Source organism: Callithrix jacchus, chromosome 3 (assembly GCF_049354715.1).
Source record: "Callithrix jacchus isolate 240 chromosome 3, calJac240_pri, whole genome shotgun sequence".
NCBI classification, from domain to species: Eukaryota; Metazoa; Chordata; class Mammalia; order Primates; family Cebidae; genus Callithrix; species Callithrix jacchus.
In genome coordinates, this window is record NC_133504.1 from 66,265,262 (window position 1) to 66,289,493 (window position 24,232).

General features: G+C 33.6%; 1 protein-coding gene across 5 annotated transcripts in view; it reads right to left on the reverse strand.

The window, feature by feature from the left end:
• Window positions 1-3,170: 3,170 nt before the first annotated feature.
• LOC128931562 (uncharacterized) overlaps window positions 3,171-24,232 on the reverse strand; it is a 141,089-nt gene continuing 120,027 nt past the window's right edge. For 4 of the 5 annotated variants that reach the window (XR_008480045.2, XR_013533388.1, XR_013533385.1 and 1 more), the window contains 3 exons: window positions 14,841-14,992; window positions 4,701-4,833; window positions 3,171-3,274 (listed from right to left, as the gene is read on the reverse strand). The gene's annotated coding sequence lies outside the window, so the exon portion shown is untranslated. The remainder of the gene's footprint in view (window positions 3,275-4,700; window positions 4,834-14,840; window positions 14,993-24,232) is intronic. The other variant, XR_013533386.1, reaches the window with a different exon arrangement.

Sequence of the window (24,232 nt, forward strand, 5' to 3'; positions counted from 1 at the left end):
TTACAGTTGTCCACTGCAAAGTGCTGGAATCTGTGTAATTTCCCCTGCATCAATCCACTGCACCAGCTGAAACAACAGCATTGAGATTTCTGGTGCCCCTCTGCCTGGGAATCTCCTGGTTTGGCTTCCTGCTTCAGTACCCCCTTCAATCAGCTGAATGGGCAACTCTGCCCTCCCAGAGCTCCAAACACCAACCAAAAGGGCACCCAGTCCCGTACACTCTGCACTGAGAACTGCTGCACCAGGGCACCGGCAAAACAGCCACAGTGGCCAATAGAGTTGTGCCAGCTACCCATGGGGCTCCCCCGCCAGGAATCTCCTGGTTCGTGGGCAACAAATATTCATCTGGAAGTGTGGCGTCCACTCGCTCTCTGCGCTTTCACTGGGAGCTACCATCCTGAGCTGCTGCTAATCAGCCATTTTGGATCTCTCTCCAGCCCTCTATTTTAGTAATCTGATAAATTATTTTGATTGATTCATAAATTATAGAGTAATAATACAATTCTGGAATGAACCTAATCTGTTGATTATATACATTTTTAAAATAAATTTTGAATTTGATTTAATATTTAATTTAGAATTTTATGCTAACGTTTATGAAAGTTACTAGCCAATAATTAACTGTCATTGCAAATCTTTGCCAGGTTTTGTTAGCAGGATTATGATAGTCCTCAAAGCAAATCTAGAAATGTTTTCATCTATTCCTTAGATTTCAAGGCATTTCAAGAAATAGATGAGTTGACTCTTCCTTAAATATTTGATTATGTTTACTAGGAAGTCAACTCTACCTATAGTTGTTTATGTGGGAATGATTAAATTATATTATATAGAATAATTCAGATTTCAGAATTTTATCATGTCTGTTTGGGTATGTTCTAGGACATTTTAAAATTTTGTCTATATTTTCGGATATATTTATATAAAGATATTTGTAATATGCTTTTATCATCATTTTCATTTCCTAACATATCCAATAGCCACTTTATTATTCCTATTATGGATTATTGAGATTTATCTCTTATACCATGATCTCTCTCACATGGGGTTTATAATTTTTAGAAATATATTATAGAATATATAATGAACTTTTATTGTAATCATTTTCTATCTTGGGATTTCTTCAGTTAATTTAAATGAGAGGAAGGCTTAGATAAGTGTGTTCTCATTTTATTTTCTAGACTATGCAGTGAGCATACAGCTCTCTTCTAATGACAGGCTAGCAATTTTAACATTAAATTAAATATTTTCTAATTTTACAATTATTATTTTCATCTCAGTTGTTGGTTACTTAGGAGTTTTCTTTTCAATTTAATTGGAATTCTCTAGTTATTTGCTTTAGTGTTGATTTTAAGTTAATAACATGATATTAGATAATATATCATTTATTTTATACTTCTGATATATTTTGTGACTTACTCTGTGGCCCAGCATGCAGTAAATTTTAGTTAATCTCCCATCATGTGTACTTCCAAAGAATGTATATTCTGAATTTGTTGGAATCAGGTCATATTTATCAATCAGTTTGCTCATATATTGTACAGGCTTATTGGCTTATTGATTTTTTCTTGTCCATTTATCAGTTACCAAGAAAGGTGTTTAAATATTTCCAAATATGCTTTTGGAATTTTCTATTCTTTAGTTCAGTTAACTTCCACATTTTAGGGCAATTGTTAGGGCATAAATCCTTACAGTTTTATACTTTATGGTAATTTACAATTTCTATTATGACATTTAATTACATTATTTCATCATAATTATAAAGTTGCTCATCATCTCTAGAAGCAATATACAATTGACAGATACCTTAAAAGGAGAGACGTCATCAAATGCAGGACTCCACTCCCTGAGCTTCCTTTCCTGCCTGCAATCTCATGGCCATCAAACACCTACCACATTCATTGCCCCCAGTTCTTTCAACAAATGGTTTTAGTTTTACTTTGGTTTAGCTATTTTAGTTTTTTCATGTAGGAAGGTTTTCCTAATAACCTAGTATACAATTTTCAGAAGATTGCTGTATTTTTTGCTGATTTTATCAAATGAGCTGTATCTTCAACACATACAATTCAGTAACTATGTCTAATCTAGTTGATGTTTAATGATTTTAATTATATGAATATGTACATAATGACCACATAAAGATTCCTCAAAAAGCTAAGGCTAATTAATGCAAGTAAGTATAAAGACCACAACTGGAAAAAAAATGGAATCAAAACTATCTTTATATTATAAGATAAAACTAATGAATGGTAGAAAAAAGAAACTTCATAAAAAAATTTCTGAATTAAAAGATAAAGCATTAGAGATGCCTCACACTTTTACATATGTATCTTATTTCACCCACAGTGAATTTCTATAATAGCTAAAATGCTGCTATCCCAAGGCTTTTAATTCAAGGAATACTATTCTCTTTCATTAATACGTAAAGATAGAGATGACACATGACTACCGTATGCCTCTCCAGCCTAACATTATGAAATTTTCTTTTTTCTTTAAGTTAACCAAATGTGCTACACTACTTCAGCTCACTGAGCATTTATTTGTATGCAGGGTATTCTTATCAAATGCTCAATCTTTCTCCCTTAAGCTGCTTTACTTCTTTCAGGTTTAAAACTTAAAATCAAATAAAATTTTCAAATAAGCCTTTTTTTATCTTATCAACTAAGTAAGGACTTTTAAATTGTTATCTGCCTAGTATTTTCCTTTAGAGATATGCATTAAAAAAATTGAGAGTATCTGTCTCATAGGTTTATGACAATTGTATACAATGAATGTGTGCAGTAATCTCAAGCATTTTGTATATTTTTCTGACAATTCCCTGATGTGTGTGTTAAGTATATTCATCTATATGAATATATGTTTGTACATTTGCACACAGAGACTCACATTCACACACTGGCATATGTACGCTTGATGGACCTCCAATACTATTTATAATATACTAGTTAAATAAATATAAGTAGTTGGTTTGGTAATCCATTGTTGTCACAAAATAGTGCAAATTCATAAAATATTGGCAGTAGTTATTTCAATCATTTGGAAATATTCACTTGATAAATTTAATACAAAAATATTTTATTACAAATATTCTATTATGTTTGTTTGTTTTTTCAAAATAGCAAATATTTATCCAACATGGCAATTTGGAACCAAAAAGTTTCTGTTTAGGCTATAGCAAAATCTTACTGTCATTTATTTATTTATTTTTTTATGTAGCAACACTCATATTTACTCCATTTCATCTCTCATAAGTGGTTGAATGTAACTTTTTCTGAACCTAAAAGAAATGTAAAATAAAATTAAAATAACATTGTGATAAATATAAAGAGTTTTTGTTACAGTCCATACATGTGTACCATGCAATGTGCTCTGATATAGTACATCAGCGTCTGATTTCAATCTTTTTTCCACTTTGCTGCTTATTAAAGTTGTTTATTTTCCTCCTAGGCTACTAAAAGAAGGTTATTAAGATTATGAGATTTTAGCAACAAAGGCCAACCTACACCATTAATGTATAGCATGCAATCTAGTTTTAAAACAGAAATTTAAAAATATAATATTTTACAGTTCCAACTATATATTAAAGATATGCAAGCACATGTAAATGTAAAACAATTTTAAATTATTTTCCAATTGAGATTCTTCCTAAAAACTTACATAACATATAGTTAAAAAAAGGCATTTGATAACAATATTAATGAATTTTATTAAACTATGTGTGTGTAGGAAAGTCTGGGTGTCCTGCATGTGTGTGTATGTACATATGTACAAAAAGGGGCTGAGAAGAAAAATGCTACAAAATAAGAGTTCCCTTTTATAAAATAACATGAGTATAGATGTCTGGAGGAAACATATTGTAGTTTTGACAACAGAAAACTCAGATTATTTTATGGTTACCTGAAGCATGGGTGAATACTGACCTCAAAAAAATATATATTATATAAAATATTATTTGACAATTACTTGGACTATGGGTGAATGCTGAAATATAATTGAAAATATTCATTGTAACAAAAAGCTTCATTGTTTCTAAAAATACTGTTCCACGATTCAACTTTCATTTTAAGACATAAACACATTTATTTTAATAGTTTAAAAGATACTCTCCAGATTGCTAAAATTCTCCCAGAAAATTGCACTACATCTTCAATAGACTGCTTCCCTGGATTTGTTTTCTCAGGTTTTCTTTGTTATTTGTGAAAAGCAAATACTCATCTGTCAAATGGAAATATATGGTCTGTTTTGTGCATATATATATATATATATATATATATATATTTGTATATAATTGTATTAATGATTATTTTAGAATGTCCCATGTAATAAAAATGGATGTGTAAATCAGAAACATTAAAGAAAATATGTTCCACGTATCTTTTCCCTGGGTAACCTATTATTTCAACATGCTAAATATCTTACACTTCTGGTAAAATTAAGGAATTTTTTGTTCATAAGTCTCCCATAACAAATAAAGTATTAATAAATGTGAATATTTAATTTATTACATAAACCAGAATGATATACTCCACTTATCCCAAAATGATTAATAAAAATTAGTCTTAAATATTAACACAAATCATCAATATCAATTATAGTGTCTTAATCAGTTTGGAACTAGAAGTTCAAGTTCAGGGTGTCAGCATGGTCAGATTCTAGTGAAGGTCTTTTCTGGGTTGCAGATTTTCAACTTCTTGGATACTTACATTGTGAAAAGAACGAGCTGGTTCTCTGGACTCTTTCTGTAAAAGGACCAATGCCATTTAGTAGGGCTCCACTTAATTGCTTCTCAAAGGTCTCACCTCCAAATGCCATCATATTCAGTTCAGGCTTCAACATCTGAATCTCGAAGAGACACAAACACTCGGTCCAGTACAACTGGATTTATTTGATTTACAATACATCTTCAAATACCCAGCAATTTGTTGACTTAATTTTTATAACACAGATTAATATAACAAAACAAATTAAATAAAGTATAAGAAATATGTTTTAAGCAGATATGCATTTCAGTAATTGATTAGAATTGAGATCATTAGTAAATTCAGATAAGTTTGAGCCCAATCATTTTCTTTTTGGTGTATGTCAAATTGATAGCTCAGAGGTGAGCACTGTTGGGTTATATTGAAGATATGACATATTACTTTAGGTGTTCTACATTTTAAGCAGATTATATCATTTATTAGTATGTATATCATTTTAAGAACATATGTACATATAATTTATGTCTGCACTAAAAAGTTGCTTTAAAAACAGTAATATTTTCAAAAAAAATTTCTACATGATCATTGTTTATCTTTGAAGCAGCCTAATTACAGTTTCATAAACAGCTACATTTTCAACTGTCTCTCTAATTATCAGTGCCCAAAGTTAGAGAAAATATTATTAGGTAAATTTAACACAAAAGAAATTTTCCCATCACCATATTTTGTTAATTTTTCTTGATTTTTAAGAATGAAAAAAATTTGTAAATTAAATTAAATGAATCTATAGTAACTGATTATAAAATTTTAATCATATTTGGCATTTCTAAATCCTATCTAAAACACAAAGAAATAATTTTTATAATCAATTATTAAATGAACTTACTACTGGTAATTAATAGATAAGAAAATACTGAACTTTGTTTCTTTAAACCATTGAGAAAAATGTTTGAAAGTGAGAATGTCTTTCCTTGATATTTCTTCACTATCTCTCCTTAACTTGCTTGTGATTTAAAGCAAGAAAGACACATTCTCCAAGAATCAACAAGCAAAGCACAATCAATGCCTCTGAACAATACTGTTCATTACTTTTTTTTAAAGTTCTTTTTTTTTCTTTTTATTTTTTTATTGCATTTTAGGTTTAGGGGTACATGTGCAGAACATGCAAGATAGTTGCATAGGTACACACATGGCAGTGTGTTTTGCTGCCTTCCTTCCCTTCACCCACATTTGGCATTTCTCCCCAGGCTATCCCTCCCCAGCTCTCCCCTTGCTATCCCTCCCCTATTCCCCCAAATAGAACCCAGTGTGTAGTACTCCCTTCCCTGTGTCCATGTGTTCTCATTTTTCATCACCCGCCTATGAGTGAGAATATGCAGTATTTCATTTTCTGTTCTTGTGTCAGTGTGCTGAGAATGATGTTCTCCAGATTCAATCATGTCCCTACAAACAACACGAACTCATCATTTTTGATTGTTGCATAATATTCCATAGTGTATATGTGCCACATTTTCCCAGTCCAGACTATCATCGATGGGCATTTGGGTTGCTTCCAGGTCTTTGCTATTGTAAACAGTGATGCAATGAACATTTGTGTGCATGTGTCCTTATAGTAGAATGATTTATAGTCCTTTGGATATATACCCAGTAATGGGATTGCTGGGTCAAATGGAATTTCTATTTCTAAGGCCTTGAGGAATCGCCACACTGTCTTCCACAATGGTTGAACTAATTTACACTCCCACCAACAGTGTAAAAGTGTTCCTTTTTCTCCACATCCTCTCCAGCATCTGTTGTCTCCAGATTTTTTAATGATCGCCTTTCTAACTGGCGTGAAATGGTATCTCAATGTGGTTTTGATTTGCATTTCTCTAATGACCAGTGATGATGAGCATTTTATCGTATGTTTGTTGGCCTCATGTATGTCTTCTTTTGTAAAGTGTCTGTTCATATCCTTTGCCCATTTTTGAATGGGCTTGTTTGTTTTTTTCTTGTAAATCTGTTTAAGTTCTTTGTAAATTCTGGCTATGAGCTCATTGTCAGATAGGTAAACTGCAAAGATTTTTTCCCGTTCTTTTGGTTGCCGATTCATCTTCCAGTATATGCTATATTCCTTCTAATATTTTCTCTGACCTTCTAATATTTTCTCTGATGGGGAAAGGAAAATCATCAGAAGTGGTGATGTATCCATATGCAACATGCAGTAACCTTTCAGTTTCTAATATCTGACCTCCTGAATGTACTTCATCATCAATTGTTTCTTCAACTGGCTAAATTAGAAGTTGCACCTTTTAAAGAAATGTTGAGACTATGAATTTGGTCCAAGTTTCTCATCTTACACAGGGAAAATTGAGGTTGAAAAGGTTAAGTGATGATTTCTTTTGCCGTGCAGAAGCTGTGGAGTTTTATTAGGTTCCATTTGTCTATTTTGGCTTTTGTTGCCAATGCTTTTGATGTTTTGGTCATGAAGTCCTTGCCTACTCCTATGTCCTGAATGGTTTTGCCTAGATTTTCTTCTAGGGTTTTTTTTATGGTGCCAGGTCTTATGTTTAAGTCTTTAATCCATCTGGAGTTAATTTTAGTGTAAGATGTCAGGAACGGGTCCAGTTTCTGCTTTCTGCACATGGCTAGCCCGTTTTCCCAACACCATTTATTAAACAGGGAATCCTTTTCCCATTGCTTGTTTTTGTCAGGTTTATCAAAGATTGTATGGTTGTAGATATGTTGTGTTGACTCCAATGCCTCTGTTCTGTTCCATTGGTCTATATCTCTGTTTTGGTACCAGTACCATGCTGTTTTGATTACTGTAGCCTTGTAGTATAGTTTGAAGTTTGGTATTGTGAGGCCTCCCACTGTATTCTTTTTGCTTAGAATTTACTTGGCTATGTGGGCTCTCTTTTGGTTCCATATGAAGTTCATGGTGGTTTCTTCCAGTTCTGTGAAGAAAGTCAATGGTAGCTTGATGGGGATAGCGTTGAATCTGTAAATTACTTTGGGCAGTATAGCCATTTTCACGATATTGATTCTTCCTAACCATGAACATGGAATGTTTCTCCATCTGTTTGTGTCCTCTATTATTTCATTGAGCAGTGGTTTGTAGTTTTCCTTGAAGAGGTCCCTTACGTTCCTTGTAAGTTGTATTCCTAGGTATTTTATTCCTTTTGTAGCAATTGTGAATGGCAGTTTGTCCTTGATTTGGCTCTCTTTATGTCTGTTATTGGTGTATAGAAATGCCTATGATTTTTGCACATTGATTTTATATCCTGAGACTTTGCTGAAGTTGCCTATCAGTTTCAGGAGTTTTTGGGCTGAGGCATTACTTATATTTATATTACACACAAGCCTCAGGAAAGTGCCATATAGTACTTGAATATATATTTATATATATGTTGAATATATTTTTATATATTCAATTGGAATATAGTACTTGAATATATTTTGAAATTGGATTTGAGTAGAGAGCCCATCCCTCCTGTTGCCTCTCTACTTTTAAGAAGTAAGTAGAAGAGTTGTAGGAACTCATATTCTTCTAATATAAAGCCATAGGAAGACAAAAAAAGAAGTATGCTACAAGGAAAGAGACAAATTCTTACTGGAAAGAACAATAAGCTATACTTGAGGGAAATCCAAAATTTAAATCAGTAGATTTATCTTCCAGTACATGCTATATTCCTTCTAATATTTTCTCTGACCTTCTAATATTTTTTCTGATGGGGAAAGGAAAATCATCAGAAGTGGTGATGTATCCATATGCAACATGCAGTAACCTTTCAGTTTCTAATATCTGACCTCCTGAATGTGCTTCATCATCAATTGTTTCTTCAACTGGCTAAGTTAGAAGTTGCTCCTTTTAAAGAAAGGTTGAGACTATGAATTTGGTCCAAGTTTCTCATATTACGCAGGGAAAATTGAGGTTGAAAAGGTTAAATGACTTTTTCATGGTCATGCATATATTTAACAGGAAGTCAACAGAAAACTCTTGTTTTTTTAACTATCCTTCAGAGATCAGGCACTGAATATGAAATATGAGGCTCCCCCATAAACCTGTGTATGTGTGTGTAATGACTACAAATAAATACTTCTTATAAATTTTATCTACAGTTACTGAGTCAGAAAAATTTGAAAATTGAGAAATGCAGAAGTATTAAATGACTTATAGACCACTAAAAGTATATATTGAATCTGAGAGCATTTATTTAATGACATATCACACATTTATTTTTACTATTTAAGATTCCTTATAAGTTGGAGAATAGCTTTTCTTTACGTTTATTATTGGATTAGATTAAATTTTTGAGAATAGTAAAGAAAATAATGTTTCTTAGCCTATTTTAACAATATCACTTTAATTTCTATAATGTATGCAGTTAGCATGATTTATTTATGAAAGTTTTGAGAGTTTGGGAAAGTATTTGAAGAAACCAAAAATATAATCACCCTAAAAATTTCATAAGATTATAATTTTACAAGAAATTAATTAATTTTTAAACATTATTTTTAATCTAGAACTATTTTCTTTAGTATTTTCTTCATGCTCTCTCAAAGGATTATGTCAAATTCTAATCCATGCAATTTTATCTTGAAGATAATTCACAAAGGCAATTCTTAAATTTGATTATTTTTCCTAAGATGTGATCATAGTAATTGTTTCAATTTAAAGTATCATACTAAAATGGAGTCTTTTCTGTATATGTTAGAGCAATTCTCACATACTCTCTGATGGAGAAATTATATAACCATTAATATTAAAAGGATTAACAGATATGAAATAAACTACTCCAAATTAAAAACAAAAAACAAATGAGTTAATGAAAATGTATTATTTTCATAAAAAGTCAAGTTTTATTAATGGAGAAAGTTCTAATTATATTCTTTTCATTGAACTGAACTATTAAAGTATTAAACCATTGGCCTGGATGTATTTGGAAGCTTATATTCACCTAGATATGCCATCAATTGACATTAGCTTATGTGTTCCTATATGAGCTTGTCATACTTGTTAATAAATTTATTTAAAATATTTTGGAAGCACTTATTTACCATTGTCTGATACCCTGAGTGGTGGTGCTATTTGAAGAATATGTGGCTTGAGCCATTAGTTATTCTGCTTCTAAACAAAGACTGTCTGTTTCTGATGGGAAATCACCACAGAAACAAAACTGGTGTCCCAAAAGACCTTGGCAGACTTGGATCTGTAAGGATCTAAATGCATTTAACACCTAAATATCCTACAAATGTTGATATTGCATTATTCACTAGATTTTCAATATTTCAAGCATTTACCAATGTGTTTTTTATTGTATGTTCTCTAAATTATGGCATTTGATTCTAGTTTGAACATTACATTCTGGAGTATAATTTTGGAGCTCACTTGTATGTTGAAATAAGATTGTGAAAAGCCAAGTAAATGTAAGCAATGGTCTTGACTGGCTTAAACAGGATTTCTCAAAGCCAGTCCTGAGATCTGTTGCACAAAATTACCTGTAATGCTTGATTAAATTAATATTTTTAAATTTTTCCTAAGACACATTGAATTAGAATCTCTGGGATTGCAACTAAATAATCTAAAATGTTATTAAACTTGTTTTTAGCTTTTGGATTTGAATTAGTATTTTTTTAACTTTTCTATTTAAAACACTTTATTGAGGTATGATTGACATGAAAAAAGCTGTACATATTTAATTCATGCAACTAGATGAATTTGGCAATAAGTATACAGCTTTGAAAACATCACCACGATTGTCATAAACCTATCCATGTAAAATTTTAAAATTATTTTAACTTCATAAAGCATTCATTTTAGAACCTTTGATATAAGCTGTATCATGCAACCTATATTATGACACCAATTGTGTTATCCTAGAGGCAGAGACTGAAGCAAAACCTTTGTGCTGGTACATTACTTGAGAAGTGCTGTCTATAAGCAAATGTGAGGTAGATGGAAAAATGAGGCCTTGAATTGGATAAGGAAAGAAACACGAGTCATTTATCAAGATTACTGCTGAACAAAAGTTTTTCATTCCCTCAGAAATCTCTGTGAAGCACATAATGCCTCTCAAATAAGCCTCAACTTATGGGAAGCTAGGGTATCTTTCCACTGCACTGCACCCTCTACTAGTTCAAAGTTGTCGCCTAGGAGAGCCAAGTTTTCCACACTTCCAGAAGACATTTCTGTGCTGTCCAAGTGAGTTTCTACAGCTTCAGAGCAAGCATGGGGCAAAGCACAAAAAGACATATGGTACACACTTGTGAGTAATAATGTTAGCATGAGTGTGAGCTTACAAAAACAAACCAACAGCAACAACAGAACTTGGCAATCACAGCCATGGTGCACCCAGTAATTTTAAGCAGTCTGCCAATTATCCTGCCTTTAATAAATGGGCTGTGTCTTGCCACTGCTCAGATTAGTTTATGTCATATGTAAAGTCCTCTCTGTAATTTTGTAATCAGAATGGTTTCTGTTCACAATTTTTATAAAAGTCAACACTGGAGAACTAGCGGAAAAGCTTTAGTCTCTGCTACAATAGGACATTATTGTTGTGGTGAGAGAGAGAGGTAATAATTATGAGTCCATACAAAACACCACTGCTAACACCAATGCTACTCCATTCACATTATGCAAGTACAAGATAGTCAAATATACATGGAAACTGAAGTATACAGGACAAGCCATCTTGTTCTACATGTGCATGTGCTGAATGCCTTCTCTGCAATAGATGCTGTCTTCTCTCTTATAGATGATAGTGTGAGCCACAGAGACCTGCAAACTTTGTGTTAGCTTATATAGTTTGAGCCCCAGTTATTCTCCAAATCTTTTTTTTTTTTTTTTTTTTTTTTTTTTTGAGACGGAGTTTCGCTCTTGTTACCCAGGCTGGAGTGCAATGGCATGATCTCGGCTCGCCGCAACCTCTGCCTCCTGAGTAGCTGGGATTACAGGCACACGCCACCATGCCCAGCTAATTTTTTGTATGTTTAGTAGAGACGGGGTTTCACCATGTTGACCAGGATGGTCTTGATCTCTTGACCTCGTTATCCACCTTCCTCAGCCTCCCAAAGTGCTGGGATTTCTCCAAATCTTAATGCCAGTCTTTCAATATTGCTCCTTCATGATTCCAGAAAAACGAGATGAGCCAGGAGTTCTTGTACATTTTTACCTCACAATTTTTTCTCTACATACAGACTTGAATATCATGTATAATGCACTGTTCAAGTGAAATAATTTCCTCTTAATGTTATTTAAACCCAGCCTTGAATGGAGTTGTAGCATGGCAGCAATTCATTTTCAGATTTGCTTCAAAATACTAAGCCATCCCTCCGTGAATCAAGCTTGAGCATTTTCCTTTTGTATCAACTGATCATAAAGAATCCCCCAGGAGACTATAGGTGAGAGCTGAGTTAGATGAGAAGATACAAAGTTAATAGCTCTGATGGCAATTTGAGCAACTTGTACCTGTAACACACTTGTATCACTTTTAACAGTTCATGTTTACATCTTAATGTGACATTTCCACTGTATAATTGGTAGCTTCAGTGCCCACTTAACCATATGATATGATAGATCTTGCTCAGGTTTTGACCGGGAGCGCTCTGAGTCGGCAGTTATGTACTCTTAACAATTAGGTGGTTTTTTTTTTTTTTTGGTTTTTTTTTTTTGAGGCAAAGTTTCACTCTTGTTACCCAGGGTGGAGTGCAATGGTGTGATCTCAGCTCACTGCAACCTCCGCCTCCTGGGTTCAGGCAATTCTCCTGCCTCAGCCTCCTGAGTAGCTGGAATTACAGGCACGCGACACCATGCCCAGCTAATTTTTTGTATTTTTAGTAGAGACGGGGTTTCACCATGTTGACCAGGATGGTCTCGATCTCTTGACCTCGTGATCCACCTGCCTCGGCCTCCCAAAGAACAATTAGTTATTTTATTTGGGTCCAGCAGTATATGAGAAATAGTTTTTCAAATGGTGAGTAATTCTCTTTGCCCTGAGTCTAGCTCTGACTCTCCTTTTAGAGTTCGCTTATATTACAGACTCTCCATATCATTCTTGTCTACCTCAAATAATTCTAGTATTTTGACATCTGGATCTAATGGCTAGAATGTGAGGGTATTTTATCGGTTAAATTTGATTTCATGTTTAACCCTCTCTTGCTCTGGATTGCACTTCAAACTGACAATCTTGAGTAACTTGATAAATGATCTTTCCCAAATGTTGTTTGTTGTGCTTCCAAAATCCAAAGAAACCCATTAACTTGTGTGAAGCAATGCATCAGCATAATATTATATTTAATGTCAATATCATTAAGGTTCTTGTGAACCCCAGTCTACATTCATTCTAGTGAATGGAGATTGTTTAAAACAAAAAAACTAATATTTATTATGTATACTTGTGACAATATCGAAGGACTCTTCTTCAGAAGGATCCAAACTGCTATTCAATCAATGAGTGCTGTGATGGAGAACTAGTTGGAAAAACTGCATAAGATTTAAGTTTTTTTTTTATTCCATTGCCAATGCTATCATTTACATCTAATCTCCGGTTTTTGATTATTTTTTTCTTGGTTTCATTAGTCAAGCAGTACTCAAGTGGGATTCTCAGCTTTTTCCACCAGGAAAAACATGGATTCTTAGCCATTACTACCTTTCCCTGTGGATGAAAGCACTGTTTTTCCATCTAGTTTTACATTCTGGTAACTATGTCTACTTGTCCCTGTTGCTTAAGTGGAACAACCTCGCCTCTATAATTTTGGAATCCTACCTAACATCAATGCTAGGATGCTATGCCTGTTTGCAGAGAAGAAATTGATACTATCATTGGACATGCTGATCTTACATTGCTGGTGCACATTCACTATTGCTTTGCATACCATCTTGCAGATATGTCTGAATATTGGGCCCTCCTAGGGAATATAGTCAAGTAACAATTTTCCTTGTTTCAAATAATAAATTTGTTCTAAAGTTCTTCACTCCTTCAAGACATTTCTGGGATCTTCATCTCACTTGTGAGAATATCATAGGGTCTAAGCTTCAAGGACTGATCTATCTTTGTAGTGTATTAAGGCTGATGAATTATGCGTAATGGATAAGTGCTCCCATGCTAATAAAATCTACCCTATTCACATGCATCCTTTTGGTTCAATATGCTCAAGATTCACACCCAGAAAAATCTTCTATGTATTTCAGATACATTTTAACTGGGTCTTGCAATTCTTTAACTAAGTAAAGTATGTCCTCACAAAGCAGAAACTGTATTTCTCTACTTGGTCTATTTGATATCATATTACGGTTATTTTTCTGGATCACAGACATGGGAAAATCTTGTGGACTATAAACATCATCTTGTAATGAATACTTTTCCAAGTAGTCCCTATTTGAGGTGTCAGGGTTTCCTTCTAAAGGCCTTTTCTGTAGCATAGGATACTGTCAAGCCAAACATTGAGTCCCATTGAAGCTATTAAATGCTTATAATCATACCCTGTGCTGGAAACAGAATTATCGGTGTTTTTAACTTAACAGCTCAATGGTCAGAAATAACATCAGGAGAGTATCAGAAATGAAGACATTTTTATTCTAATGTCCAAACACATTGATAATTCTTCATTAAATTTTACATTACATGATTACAATCAATTATCACATTGTAATTTCTAATGCCTTCTTTTATTGTGTTAGCCAGGAAAAGATCTAGTGAGATCTTCTGCTGTAAGGAGCTTAACTGAATGGTGGCCCAAGCTGTTGCCCTTGTGAATCCACTGCCACATTTGGCTGAAGCTACACTTTCCACAGAAGTCTTCCAGACAGTGATTGAGTGCCTTACTTGCTCGAATGGAGGCCTGTTTCTATGAGATATGAGTCTCAACTTAGAGACTTTGGCTCAAAGTATCTCAATCAGTCTGCATAAAACCTTTTTTGAACTATGTTACAGTTTAAGACTCTTTCTACCAACCCCTTCTGCCACTTCATCAACTTCACAGGAATCATATTCTTTTTGAGTTCTGAAATCTCTGCCCATCATGCCTTGTTACCTACCCCTTTTCTTTTATAGGCATTTTTCTATGCCTGCTATGTCTTGGTGTTTGCTTATGTACTCTAATTCCAGTGGTGCAGGAAAGATTAAAGTTAAGTTGAGACTTGGAGACTGGCTTACTCACTACCTGATAGCCAAGGAGAATGCTTTTCTGTATGGTATGTGAGACACAAATAGTGCCTGAGAAAAGGTGGCAATCCAGTTCCTGGTGATTTCACCAGTGCTGAACTGCGAAGATATCCTAGGTTGATTTCCTTGTAGTTCATATTTTCTGTATATCTGAAAGATATGAAGTTAATAAAGACTATGAAGAAAACAGAGTTGGCTCTTTATTGCTAGGTTATGTTAATCATACGGAGAAGGATAATTTAGAGCTAAAGAGTAAGTGTGAAAGTAGAATGTCTCTTTGATAGCAAGTCCTTTATTTCCTGCAGCAGAAAAACATAAATAGCCAAACAGTGCACCAGAGATCTGACAAACTTGCAGAACTCCAGAGACGTCTAAATGCTTATTCAAGGCATGTGTGTTATGAAAAAACAGGAGCCTTGCTTGAGAAAACCTAAGATCTAAATATGTGTCCAAGAAACTGAGAAGGACGTTTCTGAAGAAGTTGGCTCTGCAGAGCCCTGTGAATGTTCAGAGATTACAGTCACAACCCATACTTCTCTACTAAGAACTAACTCTTCCTCTGTACTGGAAAATGATGCAGAAGAATTTTACTCTTTACCCACACTGACAAGCAAAAGACAGATGCCTTTGGAGCTGCCCCCACTTCCTCTCCTTCAAGCAGCTATACAGTGTTAAACACGAGCATAACCAACCCATCTGGTTATGTGACTTTTCTGATAAGGAGGAATGGTTTTGGCATCGGAGGAGCTAACTAGGAGCCAGAATATTGGTGTTTTTAATTGCATATGAATTTTGAGGATGCACTATAAACAGGAGCAGATGAAAGTCTGCATAATTGAGAATTCTTTATGAGTGCTTGTATTTGGAACACTGTAGCTAATAATCTGAGAACAGTCTCAGGAGGATGGAGCAAACTCACTGGGATGGTGACTCTTAGAAGCATAGAGAAATTGCTGAATAATGGTGATTATGGTGGATATTCCTGATTTTTAGTAATAGGTGTTAGAGAAAAGAATAAAGAGTTTCAAGGCAGTGGGAGTAGAGAAATGAAATATTATGTGAGACCCAAAGACTCACCAGAGATTATTTTCAGAAAATGCAAAGGAACAAACAATGCACCAACACCACTGGTGAGAGTCACCAGCTACATTCAGAATTTTAGTTGTAGTTCTCCTCTGGATACTACAGATTATGGTGTTGGCAGCAATTACGAAGCTGGATTCATACATATCTCTGAGGATGTAAGGCTCTAAAGTAACAGAGGTGATTAGTCACAAATACAGTAGTGACCAGAAAAAAAAGTGAAGCAAACTCCAAGGAACCTTGGCACAGAGATCATTGTAGAAATGATTAATTCACCATGGCAGCACTAAGAAACGCATAGTCAGTCAACTATCTTTGTTACTTAATGTCTATAACCTCCCAAAAAAGACAAAAATGGAGTAGCAGGAGGTTAAAAACAGTTATCTCAATTCAAAAATCATGATTCTTTGACCAATATCAGGGCTCGAGCCAATTTTTACATCTGAAATATACTGACTGTAAAAATGATAAGGTCTGTATCAGGAGAAACATGATAATACAATGGCATATTCATCATAATCATGCCCTCAGTCTCTCTACAAAGGGACTGCATTACTGTATTAGTCTGTTCTTGCACTGCTATAAAGAACTATCTGAGACTGGGTAATTTTTAAAGAAAAGAGGTTTAATTGGCTATATAGGAAGCATGGATGGGGAGGCCTCAGGAAACTTTCAATCATGGCATATGGTGAAGGGATAGTGGGCACATCTTACATGGCTGGAACAGGAGAAAAAGAGTGGGGTGGGAGGTGCTACACACTTTAAGGCAAATGGATCTCACAATAACTCACTTAGTACCATATGAACAGCACCAAAGGAGGAATCTGCTCCCATGATTCAATCATCTCCCACCAGGCCTCACCTTTAACATTGGGGATTACAATTTGACATCAGATTTGGGCAGAGATATAGACCCAAACCTTATCAGGGACCTATGACTATTTAGTAAAGTGACTGTGTACACTTAGAAATCGGAATAGGAATATCCAGACAATTTGAGGGCAATTGAACACAGGAGCTGACTTGACATTGATATTTAACGCCCCTGTTAGTGTGTTGGCATTGTGGCCAGGTAATAAAGTCCTGGTGAAATTCTTCCTTACTGTATGCCTAGTGGGTTTTTAGAACCACCCTAATAACCTTTTCACCTCAAAAGTGCTTAATTAAATTAATATATTTGGCAGTAAGAGCAACCCCAACATGTATACTTTGCCTGTGATAAAAGTTATTATCCTGGGAAAGATCAGGTAGAGACTTTTAAACTTTTCTTCACCACATATTAAGATACTATATAGATATATAAATAAATACAGAAAAGAGAGGGAGGGAAGGAGGGAGAGAGAAAGCAGAGTTCCTATGTACAACCCTGGGAAAAGGCACAGATTAGTGCTAATATTAAAGACCTAATAAATGAAGGCCCATTCAATGCTCTGTATTGTATAATATTTTATTTTCTAGTCTGGTTCCTATAGAACCAAATGGAGTCTAAAAACTGACTGTATTACCACAGCTGAAACAATAGCAGATATCTATTTTGAGCTTGGCTCTGTCATACCTGCCAAGTCATAAAGTCAGATAGGTCCAGAGGTAGCATACCAAAAGAGAGAAAATAGTAGGGCAAAGGGGCATGCTTAAGTTACAGAGCCAGTATCTGAGCGCTCATCTATCAAGAGTTGTACCAGCGCTGCTCTCCAGTCATGAGGTATCCATTGTGACCAAATGAAGGAAGAAAATGTCTGAATATAATTAATGAGTGAATTGACTCAGTGCCTGGAACAACCCAAAAATGAACTATATCACAGCCACATTCAAGTATGGTCTTGAAAAATTGTGGAAATGGAAAATAATACCAATGAACGAAGTGTGAACAATGTCCCTGGTCATCCTAAATTGGTCCAAGAATATATAGATTATAGTGAGTAGCTGTCCGAGAATATGGCCAAGAGCCTGGAAACATCATAATTAGAAAATAAGAAACAATGACATTTGGGACAAATGCATGTAGATGAACATCTCATGAAAATAAAATATACCGCATAATAATCTTTCAAATATAGGAAGGTTAAAAGATAAAAATGAAAAAAAACATTTCTAAATTTGAAACAAAACAAAAAAAATAATGATACAAAATAGATGAAGAAACATAATGATAGATTGTGGTTTGTCATCAGAAAGACAGACATGTTTCTGGTATGGTTATTTCTCCTGTTGACAGTACCTTAGCAAACACCACTATCTAGGCAAGACTGACTGATCCACAGGCATGTGATTCTACACAGCTTAGCATTCAGATATCTACCTTACAGAAAAGGAAGTACAGAATCGGACACATGACAATAGGATAAACAGGTTGCATTGTTGCATTACATCGCACATCATCTTGAAGGAGTTGACCTTACACAGTGCTTAAACAGACTTCAATAAATACACTGAAGTGTCATCCCTGAAGCAATATTCCAGGCTGTTTCCAAATTTCTGGCCTCAAGAGGTCATCCCAACTCAGCCTCCAGCCTTCTAAAGTGTTGAGATTACAGGCATGAACCGCCACACCCATCCTCATCACTCCTTTTTAACATCGCAGTGGAAGTCCTAGAAAATCCAGTAAGACCAACCAAAAGAGGCGGGGGCTAGGGGGAGGAAGAAAAACAAGAAACTATCTTTGTTCACAGATGACATGATTGTCTATGTAGAAAATCCAAAGGAATAAAGCATAATAATAACAACAAAAACACTTGGAATTAATAAGTAATTATTATAACGAAGTTGCAGGATACAAGGTTTATATACAAAAGTCAATTACTTTCTTATATGTCAGTACAAGTACAAAGTGGAATTTACAAAAATGTAGCAAAATATATGCAAGATATGTATGAGTCAAAATGCAAAATGAATGAAATAAAAGAATAACTAAAGAAATAGTCCATGCTCACAGATAGGAAGACTCAATATTGTCAAAATGCCAGTTCTTCCCAACTTAATATCAATTCAAATCAAAATCCAAACAATTCTCACCAGAATTCCAGCAAGTTAGTTTGTAGATATTGACAAATCAATTCTGAAGTTTACATGGAGGGGCAAAAAATGAGAATAGTCAATATAATATTAAAGGAAAAGAATAAAGTCAGATAACTAAACCTACCTGAATTAAAGACTTAGTATAAAGCTCTAATAATAAAGATAATGTGGTATCAATAAAAGAAAAGACAAATAGGTTAATGGAATCAAATAGAAAACCCAGAAATAGACCCACATAAATATAGTCAATTGCCCTTTTTACAAAGGTGCAAATGCAATACAATTAAGCAAAAGTATTATTTTTTAACAAATGATATTTGTTGTATTTGAAACAATTAAACATCTGTATACCAAAAAACAAACAAAAAACAAAAAAACTAAAGACAGCTCCCATACTCTTCACCAAAATTATCTGAAACTGGATCAGAGACCTAAAGGTAAAACACAAAACTATAAAAACTCTTAAAAGACAGCATAGAAAAAAATCCTAAATGACCTTGGTTATTGTAATGACTTTTTAGATAAAAAGTTAAAGGCATATTCCATGAGAGAAATAATTGGTGTTTTGGACTTATCGATTTAAATTTTCTGCTCTGCAAAAGACACTGTCAAGAGTATAAGAAGACAAACCACAAACAGAGAGAAAATATTTGCAAAAGACACATCAGGTAAAGGACTGTTATCCAAAATATACAACCAACTTTTAAAACAATAAAAAATGGAAATCAAGAATAATTAATGGGCAAAACATCTGAAAAACAGCCATAGAAAACATAAATATGGCAAATAAGATATGAAAAGATATTAAGCAACATACCTAACTAGAGAATTGCAAATTAAAACAAAAGTGAGATACCATTACACATGTGCTAGAATAGACAACATCCAAAAAACACATTACATGCATATGAGGATATGGGGCCGCAAGAACTTTCATTCATTGCTGCTGGCAATGCAAAATGGTAAAGCCTATGTGAAAAACAGTTTCACGGTTTCTTATAGAAACTAAACATATTCTTACCATATGATACAGCAATTGTACTTCTTGGAATTTACCGAAATAAGTTGAAAATTTACATCTACATGAAAACCTGTACGTGAATGTTATAACAGCTTTATATGCAATTGACAAAGCTTGCAACATTCCATTCCATCGATCTGTTTGTCTATTCTTTTACCAATATCACACTGACTTGATTACTGTAGCTTTATATTAAATCTTGAATTTAGATAGTTTCAGCTCCTGCACCTTGTTCTTTTAGTTCAATATTGCAGTAACTATTTTGTCTTTTGGCTATAAATAAACTAATAATACATTGTAAATAAATTTTAGAATCGGGTTGTTGATATCCACAAAACAACTTGTTGGGGTTTTGATTAGAATTTCTGGTATTTTGATTGGGATTGATATCAATGGATAAACTGTGATATAGACATGCAACAGAATGGCATTCCATGCTAAAAAGAAAGAGCTATCAACCTTAAACGCTTATCACTAAGTGAAAGAAACCAATCTAAAAAGGATACATACTATATGATTTCAACTCTATGAACTCTTGAAAATGCAAAACTATGGAGACAGTGAAAGAGGGAGTGGTTGTCAAGAGTTAGGAGAGGAAAGAACGGATAAGCAGAGCACAAAGGTCATTTAGGGCAGTGAAAATGACTCTGTGTGATACTGTAATTGTGGACACATGTCATTTCATATTTGTCAGAACGGAAAGTACAAGAGGAAGAGTGAGCCCTAATGCCAACTATAGACTTAGGGTGATAATGATATGTCAGTACAGGTTCATCCATGTTGAAAAACGTACCATAGTAGTGCAGGGTTTTGATAGTGGAACAAACTGTGCATATTTGGAGGCAAGAGTAATGAAAAATCTCTGTAGCATTTTCTCAATTTTTTCTGTAAATCTAAAACTGCTCTAAAAATGGTCTGTAACAGAAAATTACATATTCTAAATGTCTACTTCAACCAATTTAACAAGAATAGCTGGGAGTGTGGTCTTACAGTGCCCACTTTTGAGCTGTACAGATATTTTACATACACTAATGCATATGATTAAAATAAGTTCTCTGTCAAACTTACATAGCAAACACCCATTGATTAATTTCATAAAATTTACTATTGTAAAATTATATCTCACCTTTCATGTCATCCATTCCTTTCCAAATATTTAGAAAATCAATAAAGCTTAGGGAAAGTTTACACTATACTTAAATTTAAATTCTAGAGGTATAGTCACATGTTTCTGACTCTTTTTATATCTGAGTTATTAAAACTATGTTTAATTTAGTATCAAATAAACAGAAAGATTACACATTCTAAACCTTTCTCTGATGTCTTTTAAAATAAACACCAACATCTATATCTAGCAATCATATTCTATTCATGTATTTAATTTAACATATTATTGTATTATAAATATTTTACTTGTCAGTTATGATTTTTTAAATTTTTATAAGACTTTATCATCCCAACATGAATATTTGACTGACTCTCAAATTCAAACTAATTATATTCCACTGTTCACACAGTGCCTGTCTCAGGCAGACACTCTACTGTCATCCTTCTCCGCTTTCATTCCTACTTTTTCTCACAATATAAAGAATATTAAATTATAAGCTACGTTAGCACAGCTGTTTATAATATCCCTCCCTAATTCTTTTAGGGTGTGGAAAGAGAAAGATAAACATAATAACAAAAGGCAATATTACAGTTATTGTAAATCATAATCATAAACTGCTTTAAATTGGTTTCATTATTTAAATTGACTACTGGCAGCAGAGTTTGTATCAGCCTTCAGTACAATTTTTATATCTTTGATATAAACAGTTAATACTATTGGTAAATATATCCAAGAACGTCCTTAGTTGAAATTATCTCAATGGTGTGATAGAAATTTACCACTCAATTCAAAGCATATATCCTGTTTGTGAAATTATTGCAATAAATTATTGTAAATGTACTATCAAAATAAAAACAAATTGTTATGACACAGAGAGTCTTATGGAATAGTCTAATTTATTTGATCTGCTTCCTATGAATTAATAAAATAAAAATGAGGATTTATTTCCAAGACTATCTTTATATTGAGGAGGAAAAGCAAGATATTAAAAAGTTACCTTTTAGTTGAAAAAGAAAAGGAAATAAAAAGCTATATAGCTTTCATATCAAAAAATTTGCTTGTGAGTGAAGGAGTATGGAAGCTTACAATATGTAGTTTAACTTTCTCACCATTTTTAACCTATTAATTTAATTATTTTATGGTTATTTTTCTAGTTTTGACTTAGTAGTTTGAAATATTAGTTATTGGTTGACTGTTTTGTTAGTTAAGAATTTAATGCTTATTAAGTATTTTTTTGTGAATATATCAGAAATTTTAGTAAAAAATATTAACATTTTAAGACTATATTAATATAACTATGTTAAATCATGCAATAGATTTAGCTTCTGATTGATTATACAAACATAAACACATATAAATTTTTTTTTTTTTTTTTTTTTTTTTTTTTTGAGACGGAGTTTCGCTCTTGTTACCCACGCTGGAGTGCAATGGCGCGATCTCGGCTCACCGCAATCTCCGCCTCCTGGGTTCAGGCAATTCTCCCGCCTCAGCCTCCTGAGTAGCTGGGATTACAGGCACGCGCCACCATGCCCAGCTAATTTTTTGTATTTTCAGTAGAGACGGGGTTTCACCATGTTGACCAGGATGGTCTCGATCTCTTGACCTCGTGATCCACCCGCCTCGGCCTCCCAAAGTGCTGGGATTACAGGCTTGAGCCACCGCGCCCGGCCAACACATATAAATTTGTATATATATTTCTGCACATGCATAAATATGTGTGTAAATATGTATGTATAGTGGTTATTGCTATTTGTATGATTGTTGTATTGTTTATTCTTTATGTATTGAATAGATTTAGGGATACAAGTATAGTTGTGTTACATGGATATAAGGTGTAGCGGTGAAGTCTGAGCTTTCAGTGTACACATCACCTAAATGGTGTACAATGTAGTAAATACATATGATCAGTATTCTGGCTGTTTTCTTTAATAGCTTTTATGTGAGTCTTTATTGATTTGTTTGGCTGGGCATTAGATAGGTCTCTTTGACTAATATGATGAGTTCTGGAAATTAACAAATATACATATTTTTTGATAATCACTTTTTGTGTTTACTAATTTTTGAAGGCATTCGTAATAGCACAATATTAAAACTTCTTAATATATCTTTAAAATTTTTATGTTTCTTCACTTATTTTATATCACTATGTTTGTTTTGTTTTAAATGTATAAACATTGCCTGAATTTTATCTTCCAACCTTCCCAGTAATATTTTTTTAAATTTTAGGGTAACTTTTATTTTCATGAGATTATTATTGACTTACAGGTCTTCCTTTTCAGACTTACTTTTATAATAGTTACACTATTTGATATCTCTGAAAGTTTAACTATACTATAGAAATATTTTCTTTCTAATCTCTTCCCATATTTATTTTTCCAGGTAAATATTAAAATGGGATACTTTTTACGTCTTTCTTTTAGATGAAGCTTGAAGAAAGTAAACGCACATTCCAAAAGAAAAAAGAGATTGCCATTCAAAAAATGTTATCATCAATAGCCAAACACTGGTTAGATATTTTATAAACATCTAGAATAAATTAAAAATCTTACTAGGGATTTAGTTAAAGAGCTTTAATTTTTGATCTATCTGCCCAAGAGGGGAGAAAGTTCAGGGAAGATGCCACATTCAATTGCAAGTTAAGAAAGCTATATACGTTTCCTTTCAGGTAAATGTACTTTGTACTGGTAACTGACTCATGACTGTGACAGAAGAGTGTAAGGTTACTTATAGGAGATTCAGTGACTGGCTGACCTATTAATGAAAATAAGACTGAATAAAGCTGGGGACATAGACTGCATATTCACAATGTGTTATATATATAACAGTTTTCAGTTCATTTTGTGATATTCACAATACTAGTTAATCATCTCCATAGTCAAATATTGAAAACCCACAGAAAATATGAAACAGCAACAATGACAACAATAAATATAACTAACAAACTGTAAAATCTTGAAAAAAATTTCTACCAACTTCAGTTCATTTGTTGCTGTTAGCAACATTTGCTCACTGATTTATCTATACTTGCCATCGAATTGGGTGGAAGTCTCTTGCTTGCCATGTACAAATGGATGCATGTCCTGTACACTACATTTTTTGAAACATTGTATTGACACAATATATTAAAACCCCTTAGATGAAGCAAAAGCAGTGTTAAGGGTGA